This window comes from Sturnira hondurensis, unplaced genomic scaffold, assembly GCF_014824575.4.
Source record: "Sturnira hondurensis isolate 20B ecotype Veracruz unplaced genomic scaffold, ASM1482457v3 Scaffold0020237, whole genome shotgun sequence".
NCBI classification, from domain to species: domain Eukaryota; kingdom Metazoa; phylum Chordata; class Mammalia; order Chiroptera; family Phyllostomidae; genus Sturnira; species Sturnira hondurensis.
Window position 1 is genome coordinate 5,916,028 of NW_028092868.1, and position 18,861 is coordinate 5,934,888.

General features: G+C 42.6%; 1 protein-coding gene across 3 annotated transcripts in view; it reads left to right on the plus strand.

Moving 5' to 3' along the window:
- The first annotated feature begins 1,482 nt into the window (after positions 1-1,482).
- ACSL3 (acyl-CoA synthetase long chain family member 3) overlaps positions 1,483-18,861 on the plus strand; it is a 60,754-nt gene continuing 43,375 nt past the window's right edge. The window contains exons 1-2 of one of the 3 annotated variants that reach the window (XM_037029388.1): positions 1,483-1,733; positions 16,879-16,939. The gene's annotated coding sequence lies outside the window, so the exon portion shown is untranslated. Of the gene's footprint in view, positions 1,734-4,644; positions 4,670-16,878; positions 16,940-18,861 lie in introns of those variants that run through there. The other 2 variants (XM_037029389.1, XM_037029390.1) reach the window with 2 other exon arrangements.

The window sequence follows — 18,861 nt, forward strand, 5'->3', positions numbered from 1 at the left end:
TTTTCTTCCTTTGGAAATTAGTTATTTTTCGAGAGGTTGTTTTTTCCTGGTCTTGGAGCTACTACTCCTAAAATATACTTCCCGCTGCATGCAGAGTGGCGGTAGTCTTTTCAGATAAGACATTCTGTATTTCATGTATTGTCAGGGTGTATCCTTTGATAGTGTTGTGGTCGATTAACAAGCAACGGAACATACAGTATTTTCTAGTGGAAAAACAGGTTGCCTGAATCAGGGATACATCGTTTTACGTAGCTAAATTGGCCTGAGCCCAAGGTGAGAGAGCTTGCTTTGCTCTGTGTAGCATCACTCCACCTAGTTCAAGTTCAGGCAGCTTCCCACATTTTGAAATTCTCCTGGGAAGTGAGACCCTGCTTTAGCCTGAGGCTAGCTCATGACTGTCACCTTTCACCTACTTAACGAAATGTTTTGCTTCCCAGAGTCGAGATTTACTATTCAAAGTCGCTATGTCTAGCCCCAACACTACTTAAAAAAAAAATTCAAAACCCTCCAAATCTGTTTTACTTCCTGTGCTACCAAATCTGGTTTAATGTTACAGTTTGGATCATAGACTAACTAAATCATATGTTGGATTGAAAAAAAAAAAGCCAAAACCTACTGCTACTAAGGTAATGAAGGTGGTCTTTCTTACAGAGCACTGCAGTTATGGTTTTACTTGTTCGTGATTTGGTTTCTGCTTTTTCGTTTGAGGCAGTCTACCTGCCTTCCACGTCTTTATTCCTTTCTGTAGTGTCTAAAATATGATAGAAAGGCAAACTCTTAATCGGAAACACTTTTAGATTCCTAAGAACATCCAAAAACAATAATTTGGAGAGTAAACTTTATCCTTTGAAAACAAGTGCCAACCTTGCATAAATAGTGAGTGCATTTAGGGGAAATGGGTTATTTGCTTGGTTAGACGAAGCCAAAACAAAAGAAATAATAAAGCAACATGCTTTGAATTTTTTAGCCCCTTTCGCTTATGGCATTTCCAAAAAGTCATTTTATTTCACAAAAATGACAGAAATTTGTGCAAAAAACAGGATACCGACTCTAGTTTAAAGTTTGAAAATAATATGCATATTACTTCACGATCTGGACGAATTTATATATACATAAAAGTGTATTTTCCGTTCTGCTTTTTTTTGCGGGGGGCCGTGTGCGAGTTGGTTCCCGCAGGAGGGACGGCCCTTTCCGCAGACTCCGCGAGACCCGCCTACCCTCACTCCCAGTACCGGCCGCAGAGCCCGACTCCCTTCTCTCTGTCGCGGTTCAGTCCCTCTCAGCCAACCCCGTCCACGCCCGGTGGCGGCCGCAGCCGGATCCTCTCCGTGGCTGCTCCGGCAAATGACCCGTAGTAACCCCGCTCCACCCCCGGCCGCCCGCGCCGCCGGAATTCGATAGGCCCAGTCCTGCACGCGCCACCGCCCGCGGGCCAATGGGCGACGGCCGCTTTGCATATGCAACGAGCGCCGGCCCGGGAAGCGCGTCCCGGGCGGTTCGGCTTAACAGACGCTGGTGTGCCGGCGCTGTAGAGAGTCGCTGTAGTTGTCGCCGCGGCCGGGGCTGGGACGAGGCAGCGACAGCGGACCGGACCGACGACGGTCGCCCGCTCTCTGTGCGGCCGCTGCGGCTGCGCCCGGGTCTCCAGGAGACAGCGCGGGGCGTGAGGGCGCTGGTGCGCTGCCAGGCCTGCGGGGGCCGGAGGCCGCGGGAACCGGAGCCCCGGTGCCGCGGTGAGTGCGGCGCCCATTGTGGAAATGGCAGGGGCCGGTTGGCTGTGCGGCCTCCGCGTGCGACTGGGGTGGGCCCCAGGGCGGCCCCGGCGTGGGGGATGAACGTGGCCGCCCTGGGGGGCCCCGACTCCCCGATGGGCCCGCGGAGCCCGGCTCCGGGGACGTGCGCGCAGGCAGCCGCGGAGTCCGGAGCCGGCTAGCGGCGTGGGGACTAGCCGCGGGCAGAGTGGGAGGCACCGCGGTCGGGTCTGGGAAGTGGGTGACGTGGGGCCTCGGCCGAAGCGCCCACGTGAGCCGGGGAGGGGTGGGGGGACACCTCGGACGGAGGGGCGCCGCTGTCCGGGGGTGGGAGGATGCACGGGGTCTCCCGGCGCTTTGGGGGCGGGGCGGAGTAGGGTGGGCGCCGGCAACTCGGATTGGTCGGGCTCTGACGCGGTCCTTGGGAGAAACTGAGTCCTACGAGTAGGAGAACCCTGTGGGAGGGATGGGTGGGGATGTCTTGCTGCAGGGTGTGAGGAGAAATTGGGTGTGTGAGGTGGGTCGACCTTGATATTTGTTTCGGCCAGAGTCTGTGGTGATGGGACGGGGGTTAAAACCGACTCACGTTTTGGGGTTGACAGAGAGTTGGTTTATTTTTCTCTAAATGCGTTTTAATTACAAGCCAGTAATAGAATGTGCTGCACGGAGGGCGTGCTTACTACCAGCAGTCCTGGGGGTAGGTATTATCAGGCCCGTTTCAGAGATGAGGAACCCGAGGCAGTGAGTCTTTGAACAGGTTTGCCCAGTCAGGTTTTAAAAAATGTGCTCTCAGCTACTGTATATATGGTCCCTCAAAAATTAGAAAGGTTGGAACAGTGTCTGTAAAATTATATGTAAGCAGGTGGTGATGGAAGGAGATTTGACTTGAGGGGTCGAACACACAATACATTGTACACATGATGCATTGTGGAATTGTGCACCAGAAACCTGTATAATTTTGTTAACCAGTGTCCCCCCAATATATTCAATAAAAAGAAAAATTTATATAGAAGCTAGAGAGGGACTAGGCCTTGTGAAAGTGATTGCAACTGAGTAAAATGACAAATAGTTAACATTTATTGAGCCTTTATTACATGCCAGGCACTGTACTAAGAGCTTTTTTGTATGGTGTCTTTGTACTGTTAACAACCGTCTAGGGCAGTGGTTATTCCAGAACAGCCGGAGGAACTGTAGTCTGGACATGGACACATTAACTTGTCTCAGATCAGAGCAAGTGAGAAGAGAAGGTGGGATTCCAAACATCTGTCTAAAAATCCGCAGCGCTCAGAGTATTCTGCTGACTCTCCGTGGTAGCGGTTGAGTTTTTTTTTTGTTTGGGGGGCCAGGAGAACTGTGGTTTGGTGATACAGCCCTTCATATCCCCACTAGCTTTCATTCTGTGGGGATAGCTTCCAGAGTTGGAGGGCGCTGCTGAGTTGCTCCTGCAGCGTTTCGGGTTATCACTGGAAGGGGTTGTGAGTCTGTGGCAGAGACTTTATTCCTTTGTTTATGTATCTTCCTGTGCAGGTCGAACCCTTAGGGATGAGTAAGGCTTCTGCAGTCATTCTGGCCTTTTTTCATCAGACTTTTCCTGGTTTCTCTCTACTACAAAAAGGGTTGGTTCTGCGGGATGGCATTGTTAATGGATGCAGGGCAGAGAGGTGGAGGGAACAAGTCACCTAGTGTCTTTTGGTTTCAGTTACTGGATTTATAAGACACTTGGACTGGATGATTTAAAGATGGGCTATTCTGAGTCTAAAAAGGTCCTCCTTTCAGGAGAAAAGCATGGGAGAAATGAAGGATGGGTATATTATGGAGAAGATCATGCCCTGTCAGATTTGGGAGAGTCAGATCTTAAAGCTCTTTCTCATTGTGTATGTGCTTTCCTGCTGTCTGGTTCTGCTTAAATGGTTAGTTCACCCCTCATTCAATTAATTGCTCAGTTAGAGCCTTTTGCCTCCTGGTGTATGTCAGGCACCATGTCAGGTGCTGGGGTATAGCAGTGAACAGAATTGGTGTGATCCTTGACCTCATTGAGGAAACCACAAAACCAACATGAAGCAGATCATCATATGAATAAATTGTAAGTTAGGTTATTCAGTGAAGGAAAAGCGAATGAAGATTATAATGAGGATTGCGATTTAGATGGGAATGTAGTCTAGGCAGTTTTTTGAACTGATATGGTGAGATTTTACTAGAATGACAATCGTGCATTCTGAGGCTGTAATGAAATGTACCTAGTGGGTCTGAGAACTTTTGAGCAACATTTCATTTCACAATATCTGTTCCTAATCAGAATATCACTCATTGCAAGATATGAAAATGAGATAGAGAACTTTTTCAAGTAGTTATTCTGTCTGCCTTCAGGGTACTTAAAACTTAAATATTCCTGTAATGCTTAAGTTTTCCTCTCTCAAAATTCACCATTGGGAAGGAAGCAAGAATCTTTATGTGATTCGGACTTGAGGAGGGGATTTGGATATTTTCAGCAAAGCAAGGCCCAAAAAGGTGACAGGATTTTCTGACTTTAGATAATAAGCATCATAATTATCAAAAGTATCCAGCATAGTTTACAGTTACAGAGTAATTCTCACTTCAAAGGAGATAAAAATGATGACATGATTTGAGAAATATAAGCTGTTAAATATGTGAATATTTCAGTTGAATATGTATTAAAGCAGTACAAACGATCATTGCAATATATTTACTGAAGGTCATTTCCATACAAATTACTGTGTTAGGTGTGCCATATGGAATAAATAAAAAATGAACTTGAGAAAGTTCTTCAAGGCTTCTATTAAAAAATACTAATACTCAGACTAAGTGTTTTTCCCCCCTTTTTCAGAGTACTATCATGTTGGCTCATTTGATTCTCCTTAATAGCCTTATATCGTGAGCAAGAAGATGGAGATTTGGAGGTAAAGTCTCAGACATGGGGATTAGCAGGATAGGGAAGGGAGAAGGAGATGTTATTACTACGTTGCCATTTTGGTGCCATCAGTGTAGAGGTGATGGCTGAAACCCGGCATGGGTGAGATTGTCTATGGAGAGACTAGAAAAAGAACAGGAGGAGGCCTGGCATGGAGCTAGGGAGAAGAGGCTGAGCTTGCGAAGGAGCCCAGAGGAGTGGCCAGGGAAGTGAGTGGGCAGCCAGCAGCAGGTGCCCCTGTAGCTAGGGGGAAGCGGTTAGTACTGTGGAATGCTCCTGTGAGAGGAAAATTGAATCCAGTCCGTTGGATTTAGTGACTGGGAAGGTGTGAGTTGAGTGGGAGAGGTTGAATATGGATGAGAAAAGTGTTAGTCATTGATACTAAGTTCCTGAGAGGCTGGGAGGGGATGAGATCCAAAGCACAGGCTGGGGGGAGGGACACTTCTGCAGTAACAGGAGACAGGCCTGTCGTTGAACTGATAGAAATCAGTATGTTATCATGAAGCCCTAAGCAATTTCCATAAAGTTGCCAAGAATTGTTAAATTCTCATGGAAAGCAGCCCACTGTTAGTTCACTGATGACAGTCTTTTTGAACACCTTTCTACAGAATCACTTCTCTCTTCTTCCTTCATTCTTTCTCCTTTCTCTGTCCTTTAACTGATACATTAAAATGTGCACATATTTAATGTGTACAATTTGATGAGTTTGGACATGCATACACCTGTGCAGCCATTACCACCATCAAGGTGTAATAGACAGGGTCATCACCTCCAAGTTACCTTGTGCCTCTTGTTTGTTTTTGTTTGTTTTGTTTTTCTCTGACCCTCAGAAGTAGTGTTTTGGTAAGTGGTAAATTCTGAATCTGGTGTATGAGTAAAGCCATTATATAAATAAAAGCATACATCACTTAAAGGAGGCTGAGAAATAGTAACCATTTAAGGACAAGTAGTGAAGCTGTAGGAAGATGCATACAAGATGTGGATAATGAGAGCAGTACAGAGGACAGAGTAGAGTAGCCAGGGAAAGGCCAGTTGAGCAAAACGAGACAGGTTGAATTTCAAGAAAAAGTTGAGTTTGAGGAAGGTAGTCAAATGGAGATGTCCAGGGCAGTTGGGGAAGAACAGGATTAATGGGTAAAAGTGAGGCATCAGCTTTTTGGGAGGACCAGGGAAGCTGTGAGGATAAATCACATCCCAGGAGGGAAGCGAAACACGAAGCTTGGTTTGGAGGACAGAGTTAAGTCCTGGCATAAACTCATGTATTTATTGATTCCTTTGAGTCAGAAAGTAATTGTTGAGTGGATGAAAGGTCCTAGTCTGAGCAGCCAGCAAGTGAAGACAACCGTATGGGCTCTGAGTTGTTAGAGAAAGGGCACAGGGGTCTGGCCCAAGCTCTTTCCAATCCTGCCGCTGTGACTGCGGGTGTGGCCCCGCCTTGTGGCGCTGCGCACAGCAGGCCTGGCAGTTGGCGTTGTCTGGCTGTTTAGCTTGCCTGGAGCCCTGTTCCCTTGTCCGTAACACTTTCTTGCTCAACAAAATTAGGATCTGCTTCTCCATCAGTGTTTTTGTCTTCACCTCCCATTCTACCTTTTCATTTTACTTGGTTGAGGCTTTTTGTTTTCTGTGCCACATTTCCGTCTTAGGTTTCTTTGAAATTTTATTAGTTAGCTTTGTGCATTTCGCCCTGTGTGTTCACTGATGTGTTTGTTACTGGAATTCACTGGGGTACTTGCATAGGTTTTATTGGATACTAACTACCCTGCTGCAGAGATGGTCTTAGCTTTTTAAATATTATTTTAGTTCTAAATTGGTTTTGTAGATATGTAACCTTTTCTGCATTGCTCTTTCTGGGTTTTTAACTATTCAGTATCATTTTGGCTAAAATTATAAAGAGTGCCCACTTTAACTACAAAAGTTTGTTATTTTTAGTTATTTTACTTTTATTGGGATTTCAGTACTCTCGTTGTGGACTTTCACTTTGGTGTTTTTACTGTAAGAATGAAACAACTGGAAACCTTCTCCCCTTGGAGACTGACTTGATCTCTGGACTTGATAACCTCTTGTTTGGGGGAAGGGTGGGATAGTTACCTCTTTCTAAGGTGAAGCAAGGACTTTATTTTAGTTCCATAGAAAACCAGAATGAATTAATCTTAGAACTTAACAATTTTAATATAAACAGAATTAACACTAATTGAAACTATACCAGATGAAGCATAATACATGGACTCATTTTTTACATACTCACAATTACTATTTTTCTAAGTCATTTTCCTTTTGTATTATAATTTTCCATATTGTTTATATGTTAGAGTCTAAGAATTTGTATTCATCATTTACTCTGAAACTTGGTCTGACTAATAGGCTGATGCCCACTTATACAGCATAGTACCTTCATTAGAAATTTAAAATGTTTAGCCTGTATATCATTTTCCTTTTTTTCAGTTAATTAAAAAATTTTGATTAGAGAGGTTGATTTGTTCTTGCACTGATTTATGCATTTATTGATTGATTTTTGTGTGCACCCTGACTTGGGATCGAACCCATAACCTTGGCATATCATCAGGATGATGCTCTAACCAACTGAGCTACCTGACCAGGGCCTGTGTATTATTTTCTGAGGCATAGAAAAAACACCTGCTCTCTCCAGCAGCACCTGGAGTGGGTGGGTTGTGGGAGGCAGTGGCTGGCGGGTAGTGAGGTCAGAGAGGCAGTGTAGGGAGAGATTGGCGCAGTCCAGAGGAGTGACAGGGGGCTTGTGCTTTCTGACCACAGAGTTGTTTGAATCCCCAGATCACCTGGTTCTACCTCATTCTAGTTTTGTGACCACGCAAATCACATAACCCCAGAGCTTCAGTTTTTAGGATAAGGATGATGTCTGCTTGTAGGGTACCTGTGCTCTGGGGCATGCGTTCAACCCATCTCTGGGTGCTGGAAGAAAATGGTAGAACTTTTATTTCTTATTTTAAAAACTTTCTCTATTTTGTGCACAATCTGGTGGAACATTAGCATGTATGCACAGTATTGAAGGCTCACATGTTTGGAATGCCAGTGGTTTTTACCAACAGGGTTTCGTGATCTTAGAGTTTTGAGATGGTGAGCTACCGGATGAAAGCTAGGCCCGTGCTTGGAGGCTTATTAGCTTGGGGACAGCTTTAGAGATGAGCTGAATTTGGGATGGAACTGAAGGGCTTGGGTTACTTGGCTCTGGGGAATCAACTGAGGGGTGTTGGATTTAGGGAGCGTGTCTCTGCAAGTTTGTTTGAAAAATGGTGGGCCTAGTAAAACTGGCATGTATAATGATTTGAATTCTTTTGTGAAAGTCTTAAACTGTGTATTCTTGCACTGTATCATGTATTATCACACAGTAGAAGTTTGGATGGGGCGTAACCCAGAAACATGAATCAGTATTAGGGAATTGCTCTTGATGTATGGCTACTTTATCCACAGATGTCTGAGAGCTGTCTGTATGATAAGTTAATAATGTTTATATATATAGTATGATGCCAAAGGACAGGCATGTTAACTGTAGGTGACTAGTTTTGTGCTTCTTGTTGATTCCAAATAGCTTTATAAATTACTAATTGTGTTTGCTATTTTTCTTTTAAGGTAAGTCTAAAATATGGTGTGTTTCTTTTGGGCTCCTTCTGGGAAGAGTAGCTGGTGTAAGGAATTCCTCCAGTGCAAAGGTGGCTCTGTGGGGACAGGGACTTTGTGCTTTCATCACAGGTGCCCACCCAGGGCCCAGCGCACAGAAGATGTGAATCAGTCGTTGCATCTCTGCCACCTACAACCTGACATCAAAATGACCAGTATGTGCTTACTAGTGGGAACTCAGGAATTCTCTCAGGGTAGACTTACTGTTGATACAATATGTATTTGAATAGCTAGCAGGTTGAGTAACATGTGGAGATAAATTTAAAAATTATGTGATCATGAATGCAAAAAGAATGATGGATTGTCTCAGGCCAGACCAACTGCTTGGGCTTTCATGTCATACCCACTCGTCGTCTTCTCTGTAGCCTCTGACACTCTCGACAGTGTCCTCATCCATCCTCCTGTCTGTCTTTGGCTTCTAGGACACTGCTCTTGGCTTCTTTACTTCTCTTAGCTGGCTTTTGTAGTTTGTCCTTAATCCTTTTATGTTGCAAGTGGGTATACAGTTGACTCTTGAACAACTTGGCAAGAACCCTGCTGCATAGTTGAAAAGCCTCATATCACTTTTGACTTCCCCCAAACGTAACTATGAATAGCCTACCTCTGACAAGAAGTCAAGAAGTCTTACCAGTAACATCAACAGTTGATTAACGCATATTTTGTTATATGTATTATATATGGTATTCTTACAAGAAAGTAAGCTAGACAAAAGAAAATGTTAATAAGAAAGAGAAAATAAGTTTACAGTACTATATGTATTTATTGAAAAAAATCCATGTGTAAGTGGACCCACGCAGCTCACTTCCCTGTTGTTGTTGCGGGATTCGGTGGTTTTGACTTTCATATGGATAGAGTCCGTGATGACTCCAAAAGCTACAGCTGTGGCTCTGAAGCCCCAGTCCTGTATTTGTGCCAGCATCCTAACCACCTCTTCTGGCCGTTCCTCACACTTCATAGCCAGCCCTCTGCACGTGCTCTCTCATGTGTATCTGCTCTTTCTCCCGTTCCCTCATATCTGTGTAAGAAGTGTTGGCACTGATCTTCAAAGATTAGTATTCACACGTCCCCGTGTCCTGTTGTTGGTTGTACCTCGGAAGAGTCTCTGCAGTGGGTCCTGCTGCGTCTCTGAGTACCTCCATAAACTCGGGCCTTCACCTGCACTCCTCTCTGGTTTGCTTTCTGTGCTGACCCAACCAATCATTCTGAAAGAACAAATTTGGTCAAATACCTCACTTAAAAACCTGTCTCATTCTATTTACAACATGCTACTGTATTCCATTTGTATTTCTGACTTCCCCCATATTTCCTGCATTCCAGTTATCTCAGGGTACTTGCGGTTTCTCCCTCTGTGCTTTTCTGTGGCACTGTGTGTGAGGCAGGAGTGGAGCGGGGTGTCATGGCACACTGGGGCCCTTCAGAGCCGTCTGTGGGACCCAGGAGGACTTCACATAAAGGCTTCGGCTGAACCTTGAAGTTTGAGTTTACTTTGGCAGTCTTTGTACCTTCTGGGCAAATATGCACTAAGTATTCTAGTGCATATTTTAGTATTCTAGTGCATATTCTAGTGAGATTTTAGCTGATCTTTGGATGTCTTCTTCTAGGGAAACTTTGGGATTGATGTATCAAGTAACCGTACAAAATAAGTAACCAAATCCTAGTAGGATTTTGTGGTTGGGATTGTATTTGGTTTGGAGGTTAGTTTTGGTGGGGTTGTAATAATCCTTTCTACCCCGCAACTAGCCTGTTTTTCCATGTATGCAGATCTTTTAATATCTTTTTGTAGCACTTTTAATACATATGCAAAACACACGTGTATATGTACATGTGTGTAATACATAGCACATTATCTATGCACACGTTTAAAGTGCTGTGTACATTAAGTGTTTTAAAGTTGCTTTTGCTAGTGTGACTAAGATCTTTTCCCTTTTCATTTTCAACTGGTTGTTAGTATATAGGACAACTGCCAGTTTTGAATATGTACCTAATATTGAGATATCTTAGTGATTCTCCCCCTGGTTAGATAGTTTTCAGATGGCTTTTTAAAAAATTTTTTGTCAGCCAGTTAGCTGCCAGCAGTGACGATTTTGTGTCTTCTTTTCCAGTATTCATACCCCTCGTTTCTGTTTCTCATTATTGCATTGGCTAGACTGTGGTGCTCTCCAAAAGAAATGCAGCGAGAGCCACAAATGTGGGCCATATACGTAAGCTTAGATATTTAGTGAGCATTGACAAGGAGAAAATTCTGAGATGTCCTAAATTAAATTACAGTAGGCCAGAGGGTGGAAGGAAGAGTTGAGAGGGGGTAATCAATTAACAACTCTAAGCCAAAGCCAACAAAAGACTGCTCAGCTCCTGAGTGTCTGTCGGAATTTTAGATTAACTTGCAGGCGACTGTTTCCACAGGGAACTAAAGAGGGAATGACCGGGCTCCGTGGAACCCCAGGAGCCCCCTGTTCACTCCCCAGGTCACTGACTGCTGCATACAGCTGATGCAAACTTCTGCGTGCGCCCTGCTGCGCCCGTCCCAGAACTACCCCATCTCACTGTTTCCTGTCTCTTTGTCAGTAGCTAATGTAAATTTCTTCAGAGCGGCCTGCATTTTTCTTCCCCCTCCTTGATGTATAAGAAACACTTGCCAACTCCGAGAGGGGAGACATGCTAGCCTTTCCCACTTAGCCATGCTGCTGGTGCTTTAGACTTCCTGCCCCACAAACTTGTCTTTTTCTTACTAGCAGTGGCCTAATAAACCCTTCCTTTTGATAGACTTCTAGCCATGGTAGTTAAAATTTCAGTTTAAGAGCCTATGAAATAAAGTAAAAAGAAACAGCAATTTTAATATATTTTATTTAATTCAGTATATCCCAAATTTTATTTCAGCATATAATCAATATAAAAATTATTAATCAGATGTTTTACATCTTTTTTATTCATACCATGTTTTTGCAATTCTGTGTATATCTTATCAGGGGTGTCCAAACTTTTGGCATCTCCGGGCCACACTGGAAGAAGAGGAGTTGTCTTGGGCCACACATTAAATATACAAACACTAATGCAAACAAAAAAATCCCATAATGTTTTAAATAAATTTACGATTTTGTGTTGGGCTGCATTCACAGCCATCCTGTGCTGCAGGTTGGACGTCCCTGTTACATTTAGAGCACATTGTAATGCGGACAGACCTCACTAAAAAGTGTTCAGTAGCTACATGTGGCTAGTGGTTGTAGGGCTGGAGTTTTCCTTACGGTCATAGCCAAATTGCTTGTGTTGTTCCTGACTTTAATGGAAAGTACCTTTGAGTATGACATTTGCTGTTGGCTTCTGATAAATATGTATACTTTTATGAAGTTCAAGGAGTTTTTTTTTCTTAGTAAGATGATCCTTTTAAAGTTAATTGATATTTACTGTTTTTAAATACTTAAAAAAAACTAACATGATCACATTACACCTTTCCTTTCCACTTAAACTACTAAAATATGGAGAATGATAGCACTAGAGTCCTGTGGTATTCAAAAATATATTTGGTCTCCATCCCCGTTTTGGGAACAGAGTCCCTAAGTCCTCTGAATTTCCTGATAGGCTTGTCTTTAGTCCGATCGAAGGTGTCACCCCCTTTCCTCCAAAAGTTCCCGCAGGAAGCGGGGTCTCTGTGGCTGCTGTCTGTGAACTGGACTCTTCAAACTATTCTTTTCTGTTAATACCTTGCCTTTGTGTGAGCTAAACAGACAAATGGAAGAACTCCTTTTGACCACATCTGAGTTTGTGCTAATGAAGGGGTGTCGGTTGGGGCTCCTGAACAGCCTCAGGATGGGGTGGTTTCCCCTAGACTCCCTAAGGAGTGAAGAGGCTGGAGGCGGAGCTCTGCACCCAGAGGCAGAGGCGGAGGCTGTAGGGAGGTGGGGCGTGGCAGAGAGTTGGAAGCTCAGCTGTGACCCCCTTTCCTCCATCCCTTGCCTTATGCATCTCTTCTACTAGTCCGTGCCTAAGTTGTATTCTTTATAGTAATTTGGTTAAAACGCTTAGAAAGGCCAAAGCTCGCAATGTCAGAGTTTGGAGTGAGGAAAGGTTTATTGATCGCGAAGATGCCGACAAAGGAAATGGGAGACTTCCTGGTGGTTCAGATCCATCCATCTTAACAGAGTACAGAGTTCAGGTTTTTTTATGTCCAGGGAAGGGAAAATGGGAGGGGCTAGAGGTGAATGATCAACTGTAGATAATCGGCATGCCTGCAAGGGTCCGAGAAAGATTGTGCTATATGACGTGAGTTCAGTCCAAGGTTCCTGCAAATCTTTGATAAACGGGACTTGCTTATCTCCTCAAGCTGCAAGCAGAATTCCTCTAATGTTTAGTGTGTCTACGTGCAGGACTCAGCAGAAGCTACTAGCCTGAAGGCCCTGGGAGCAAGAAGACTCAAACAGGATGCCGAGAGGCCGAGCATGTCACGTCATCCTTTTCAGTAGAGTTGTGGGTTAAAATTCATTTCTGTCAGAACTTTAAAGGCACGGTGGCCCTCTGGCTTCCAGTGTTGCTGAGACGTCTGATGCCAGCATGGTTCTTATTCCTCACAGAAAGGGCGACTGTGGATCCTGGTTTTCTGGAACACGCTCAAATTAGGTTTTCCAGCATGTGCTCTTAAAAAGTATCATTATTTGTTGATGAGTTACAGAATCACCGTATTTGTAGGTGACCTGATTTTTGTGTTTTGGAAGCTTTTATGAGATTCTTACACCTGAGAATTAATTCACAGGCTGTGTCTAGAGGGCAGTTTCTATTTCCCCCTTTCCCTGCTCAGCTGGCCCTTTCATTCTGAAGTCCATAGGCTCTGGGATATTTTAGTGCAGAGTGCTTCAGGAGTTTCTGACTCTTCATTCTCTTGTTCTTTCTAGACCTTCTTTTAGTGGAACTTGGTCTTTTGGATTAATTTGACATGTTATTTTTAAAAATCTTTTTGACTCCTGTTTTTATTTTTTGCATTCCTTTCTGGGAAAATATCCTCAACCTTATTTTCTAATATGTTTATTGGCTTTTTAATTTCAAGTGCTATTATTGATTTCCTAGAGCTTTTTCTTATTTTCAGTCCTTAGCATAGCATAGCCCATAGCATCCTTGTTTCATCCATATAATAGCCTCTCATATTTTGAGAATATTAATTATATATACATATTTAAAGCATGTTGCTTTTATTTCCTACATTGTCTATTTCCATTGAGTTTTCTCCTTCCCCCTTTAAATTTTTTAAAAATTGTACTNAATTTCAAGTGCTATTATTGATTTCCTAGAGCTTTTTCTTATTTTCAGTCCTTAGCATAGCATAGCCCATAGCATCCTTGTTTCATCCATATAATAGCCTCTCATATTTTGAGAATATTAATTATATATACATATTTAAAGCATGTTGCTTTTATTTCCTACATTGTCTATTTCCATTGAGTTTTCTCCTTCCCCCTTTTTCTTTAAATTTTTAAAAAATTGTACTGGTACTAGAGAGAGGGGAAAGGAGAGAGATATTGATTTTTTTCCACTTATTTAAGCATTTATTGGTTGTTTCTTATATGTGCTCTGATGGGGGATTGAACCCACAACCTCGATGTATCAGGACAGTGTTCTAACCAACTGAGCTGCCTGGCCAGGACCTTCTCTCCTTTCTCCTTTTTGTTTTTGTCTTTGTCTTTGTCTATCAGTTGGATGGGCTTTTCCTCAAATATCTGCTGATCAAGAACTACATTTTCTGTCTGGACTTTTGGTTTGGATACATCCTCTTGTTTCTAATGTCTTTTTCCGTTAATGAATTCCCAATATTGGCACTAGGTTTAACATTGTGAAACAGATGGGGTTATGCTGTTCTCCTGTGTAAAAAACCTGAGTTGGTTCTTCAGAGACCTGGGCGATGCTTGACCCCCTCAGCACTGAACTCAGCCCGGCGTGCAGGGCAGTGAGACACTGTGTTTGTTTCCTGGAGCTGTTGTAACGCCTTAGGTTTGGTGGCTTGAAACAACGGAAATTTACTCTCTCACAATTACAAAGGCCAAATGTCGAATCAGCATTAGTGGGCTGAAACTGAGGTATTGGCAGAGCTGTGGTCCTTCCAGAGGCTCTGGAGGAGGAGCTGTTCTTGCCTGTTGAGCCTCCGTGAGGGCCGCATCCGTGCAGACCCGGTCTTCCAGGCCAGCATCTTCAGGTCCCTCTGTTCCGTCTTCACCTCTTCTTCTCTCTGTGTGTCAGATCGCCCTCTGCCTGCCTCTTAGAAGGACACTGGTGATGGTGTTTCAGGCCCACCAAGAAATCCAGAGTTGCCTGCTCATCTCCAAATCAATCATACGGGCAAAGACCCTTTTCCCATTTTGGCAACACTTACAGTTCCAAGGATTGGGCCTCTGATACCTTTGGGTTAATTTATCAGCCTACTACAAGGACTTATGGTTGTCTTAAATGCCCCCTTTTTTTGATAATATCTCTGTACGTTTACAGATACTGTTACTACTGCCTCCAGTTCTTTCACGAGATTGACTCCTTGGCCAAAAACGTATGGATCCAGTCAACTCTTCATAGTCACTCCTTTTGACTTTCTCTTCCCCTCCTAGACAGAGGACTGTGTTTGCCTTTTTAAATATAGTCTATGCGCTTCTCCAGAAGCTTTTGACATGTCAAAATCCTGTCTGTCTCTACCACTGGAGTAGGAACTTTTCGAGTACCATGGAATGAAAATCATTAGGTATGGAGCTGAGTAGGGTAGGCATTTAGCAAATATTTGTCCGGGAGCTGCAACGTTTATTGAGGGCCAGTTAAATACTAGGGCCTGTCATGTTTCGTCACTGCTGAAGTTTCTCCACGGCCCACTTCTTAGAAGGGATTTGCTAGGTCATAGGAATTTACATTTTCAGCTTTTGGTAGGTGCTGCCAACTTGCTTTTCAAAGTGGTTGCACTTTCCCAATGATGGCAATAGCTGTCTTGTTTTGTCTTGTTTTGTTTTGTTTGAGTTATTTATTTTTTACTTATGGAAGTTCTGCAGATGTTACGGATATGAATTTTTGTGTATGTTCTAATTTCTGTAAGATCCTTGCCCCTCCCCCCCCATGGACAAATTGATAGATAAATAAATGAATGAACTTGTCTAGAGCAAAGCTAGATGGATAAATCAATGAACTTGTCTAGAGTCATAGCTACTAAGAAACAACAGGGATTAAGGCCTAAGAAACAGCAGGGATTAAGGCTTGTTTTTATTTTATTTTTTTAAAGTATATCTGGCTGCCTTCCAAGGGATGAGGAAATTAACTCTACTTACTAGCTCTGTGAGTTTAGGCTGATGTCAATACGTTTTTAGGATAACTGTGTTGACAGCTATCTGCTTCCCACTTGACTGAGAAAATCATCAAGATAACATGTGAAAGTGTTGTGTATACAGTGAAATAACTGTTTATAAATATTGGTAATTCTTTTGACCGTCATCCTAGTGAGTGAAAAAACTTGATACACTTAAAAAGTTTTGGACGTACATTTAAAAAAATAGACTTTTTTGAGAGCAGTTTCAGGTTCACAGAATGATTGAGCAGATACAGAGATTTCACCTATACCCCCTGCCCTCACATATGCGTGGTCTCCTCCATTATCATCGTCCCGCACCAGAGTGGTCCATTTATTATGACTGATGAATCTACACTGAACCAACGTCAATGTGTCTTTATCACCCAGAGTCCTTGGTTTACATTAGGGTTGACTCTCGGTATTATATATCCCATGGATTTGGACAGACATGTCATGACATATATCTACCCTACATAGTAGTTCCACTACCTTAAAAATCCTCTGTGCTCTGCCTTTATTTGCTTCTTCCCCAACCCATGGCAACCCTGAACTCTCCATATCGTCTCTACAGCTTTGCCTTTTTAAAAATGTCATATAGTTGGAGTCATACAGTATGTGGCCTTTTCAGACTGACTTTCACTTAGTAAAATGCATTTAAGGCTCTTCCATGTCTTTTCCTGACTTGGTTGCTTGTTTCTTTTTGGCACTGAATAGTATCCCATCGTCTGCATGTACCACAGTGTGTCCTGTCACCCACTGAAGGACATCTGGGTTAGTTTTACATTTAGGCACTTATGAATAAAGCCACTGTAAATATTTGTGTGCAGTGTTTTCTGTGGGCATCAATTTTCAGCTCCTTTGGGTAAACATCAAGGAGCTTGATGGCTGGATCCTACGGTAAGGGTATGTTGAGTCTGTCAGAGACGGCCAGCTGCCTTCCAAAGTGGGCGAGCCTTTTCGCATTTCCCCAGGGGTGGATGGGAGTTCCCAGTGCTCCGCCTGCTTGTCAGCATTTGGCGATGTTAGTGCTTTGTGTTTTGGCCATTCTGCTAGGTGTGTATTGGTCCATGGTATGCTTTTTGGTCAAAATTGTGTGATAAAATGTCATTTGCTAATATGATGTGTCCAGAAAAACTCAGCAGAAATTCTTTGTTGAGGTTTGGAAGTAGAAATGTCTCCAGGAAAAGGCTCTAATTCACCAGACTGCGAGCAGGGATGCTTATCTCGTGTGTTTGTTTTCGAAGGTGTCGAAACCAGGGTGCCTATCGTGAAGACGCTGCCAGTACCTCCTGCCATTGTCAACTGGTAAAATGTTTTAATTACAAAATATCTCTACTAGGCATAAAATAATATCAAGTTCAAGTGTGACTGAACTCAAAGTTAATTATTCCCATTTTGTGATAATAGAATTATGAAGGTACGAGATGGTAGCTTTCATACCAATTTTAACTCTGACCCCATTGGGACATTAAGCCATGTTATTCAGCAACATAATTTACCTTCCTTTCCTCAGTTTGATTTCATTATGCATCTGTGTTCCGTTAGAACTCAGCAGCCTCTTTATTTTGCAAAGGTTAGTGCTCACTGGGCTGGTATTACTGATTCAGCATGTGATGGTCATTTTAAATTTATGTATTATTTTAAGTTTCTAACTGGACATTTTAATGGAAGCGGGTTCAAGGCCAGGAAAAGGACTGTGGGCTTTTTGTTAACCTATAGCAAATTCTGCATGTTAATTATAGTTGCACGGTTTTATTCTTTCCTTGTGAAGTGAATTATAGCTTGTGAGATTTGGGGGCAAGAATTTAAGGATCAAGCAGCTTGAAAGATTTTTAGGATTCTGAGAAGCAAAAGAAATTGGAAAGAACTGTTACCAGGAGCAGTGTTGGTAAAGCTCTTTGAAACTGTAAAACAATAAATGTAATTGTACCTACTTTTTATCTAATTTTATCTATTAGGATCAGGATTGTTGATATTTGTCTTGTTTCAGAAAATCATTTCAAAATCTTTGCACATGTTAGTTGAATTTATTAATCCTTATATTTTCTACTGATTTTAAAAAGAAACTACTCAAGAGTGTATTTATTATTAAAAACTATAAATAGTATCAAAGTGTAAACAAAAGGGTAACCTTGCCTTTCCCCCAATTCTTTTGCTAGGTACTACCCCCTACCAATTTGGAGTGGGTTCTTCCGGGCCTTTCCCCCAATTCTTTTGCTAGGTACTACCCCCTACCAATTTGGAGTGGGTTCTTCCGGGCCTTTTGTGTACATATCCAAGGTTACCATCTTTAAATGAAGCGCGTGTAACCCTAACCTTGCCCATTGGCATGCTGTCACTTTATTTTAGACAGTTCTTTCCTATGTCTTGGGTGATGTCCTTGGCCAACGGAAAAGTGCTTTGAAGTGACTGAGTACATCCACTGGGACACAGTACTTTCCTTGCGAATTCCACTTGTGATTCGTGGGTTATGGAAATCCCAGACTTCAAATTTCTACCCAAGAATGAATCAGCAGAGTTTAGATTTACATGAAACTGATATTGCAAATATAATTCACTGCATATTAAACAGTAGGTATGGCATTTATGAAAGTGACTGCAATTAGTATTACTTTATAGAGGGTCGGCTAGATTGGGATAGATGGAGAAGTGGTTTTGGAGTTGAGTACCTCTGCCTGGGGGCTGGGCTGGGAGGCGGTGTCTGAGAATCAAGTGACAGAGCTACCTGTCTCGGGATTCTGCCTAGACTGGAGTGGGCAGCCAAAAAGGGAAAAGAGGTTTGTGAGTTTTATACAGGGTAACAGTATTAGGAAGCAGAGTGAATTTCATGGACTGTTTGAGGAACCCCATGACTTGAATTCTAAAATGTAGCATCCCTTCTCTTCGCATCCGTGAACTGCCCATATTCCGAGTCTTGTGACTAAAGAAATGGGTGAAAAATGGAACCGATTCACTTGTGTGCGTGTCCTTGGTGTAATTGTTAAAAGGGAACCGTTTAAATTCCTTAAACATCTGGAGAAGGGGATTTTGATACAGTTTATTTTAAAGCTCCTGGTAGTTCATCTAAAAATGTAGAATTAGAAGGGGAGGACATTAACAAATGGAATTGTATATGAATAAATTTAAACCAATATCATAGATACTATGTAGTGTTTTAAGTCTGTTACAGATTTATAGCAAGTTCAATATTCTACTTTTTTCTTAATTATTTTGACTAAAAAAGTGTG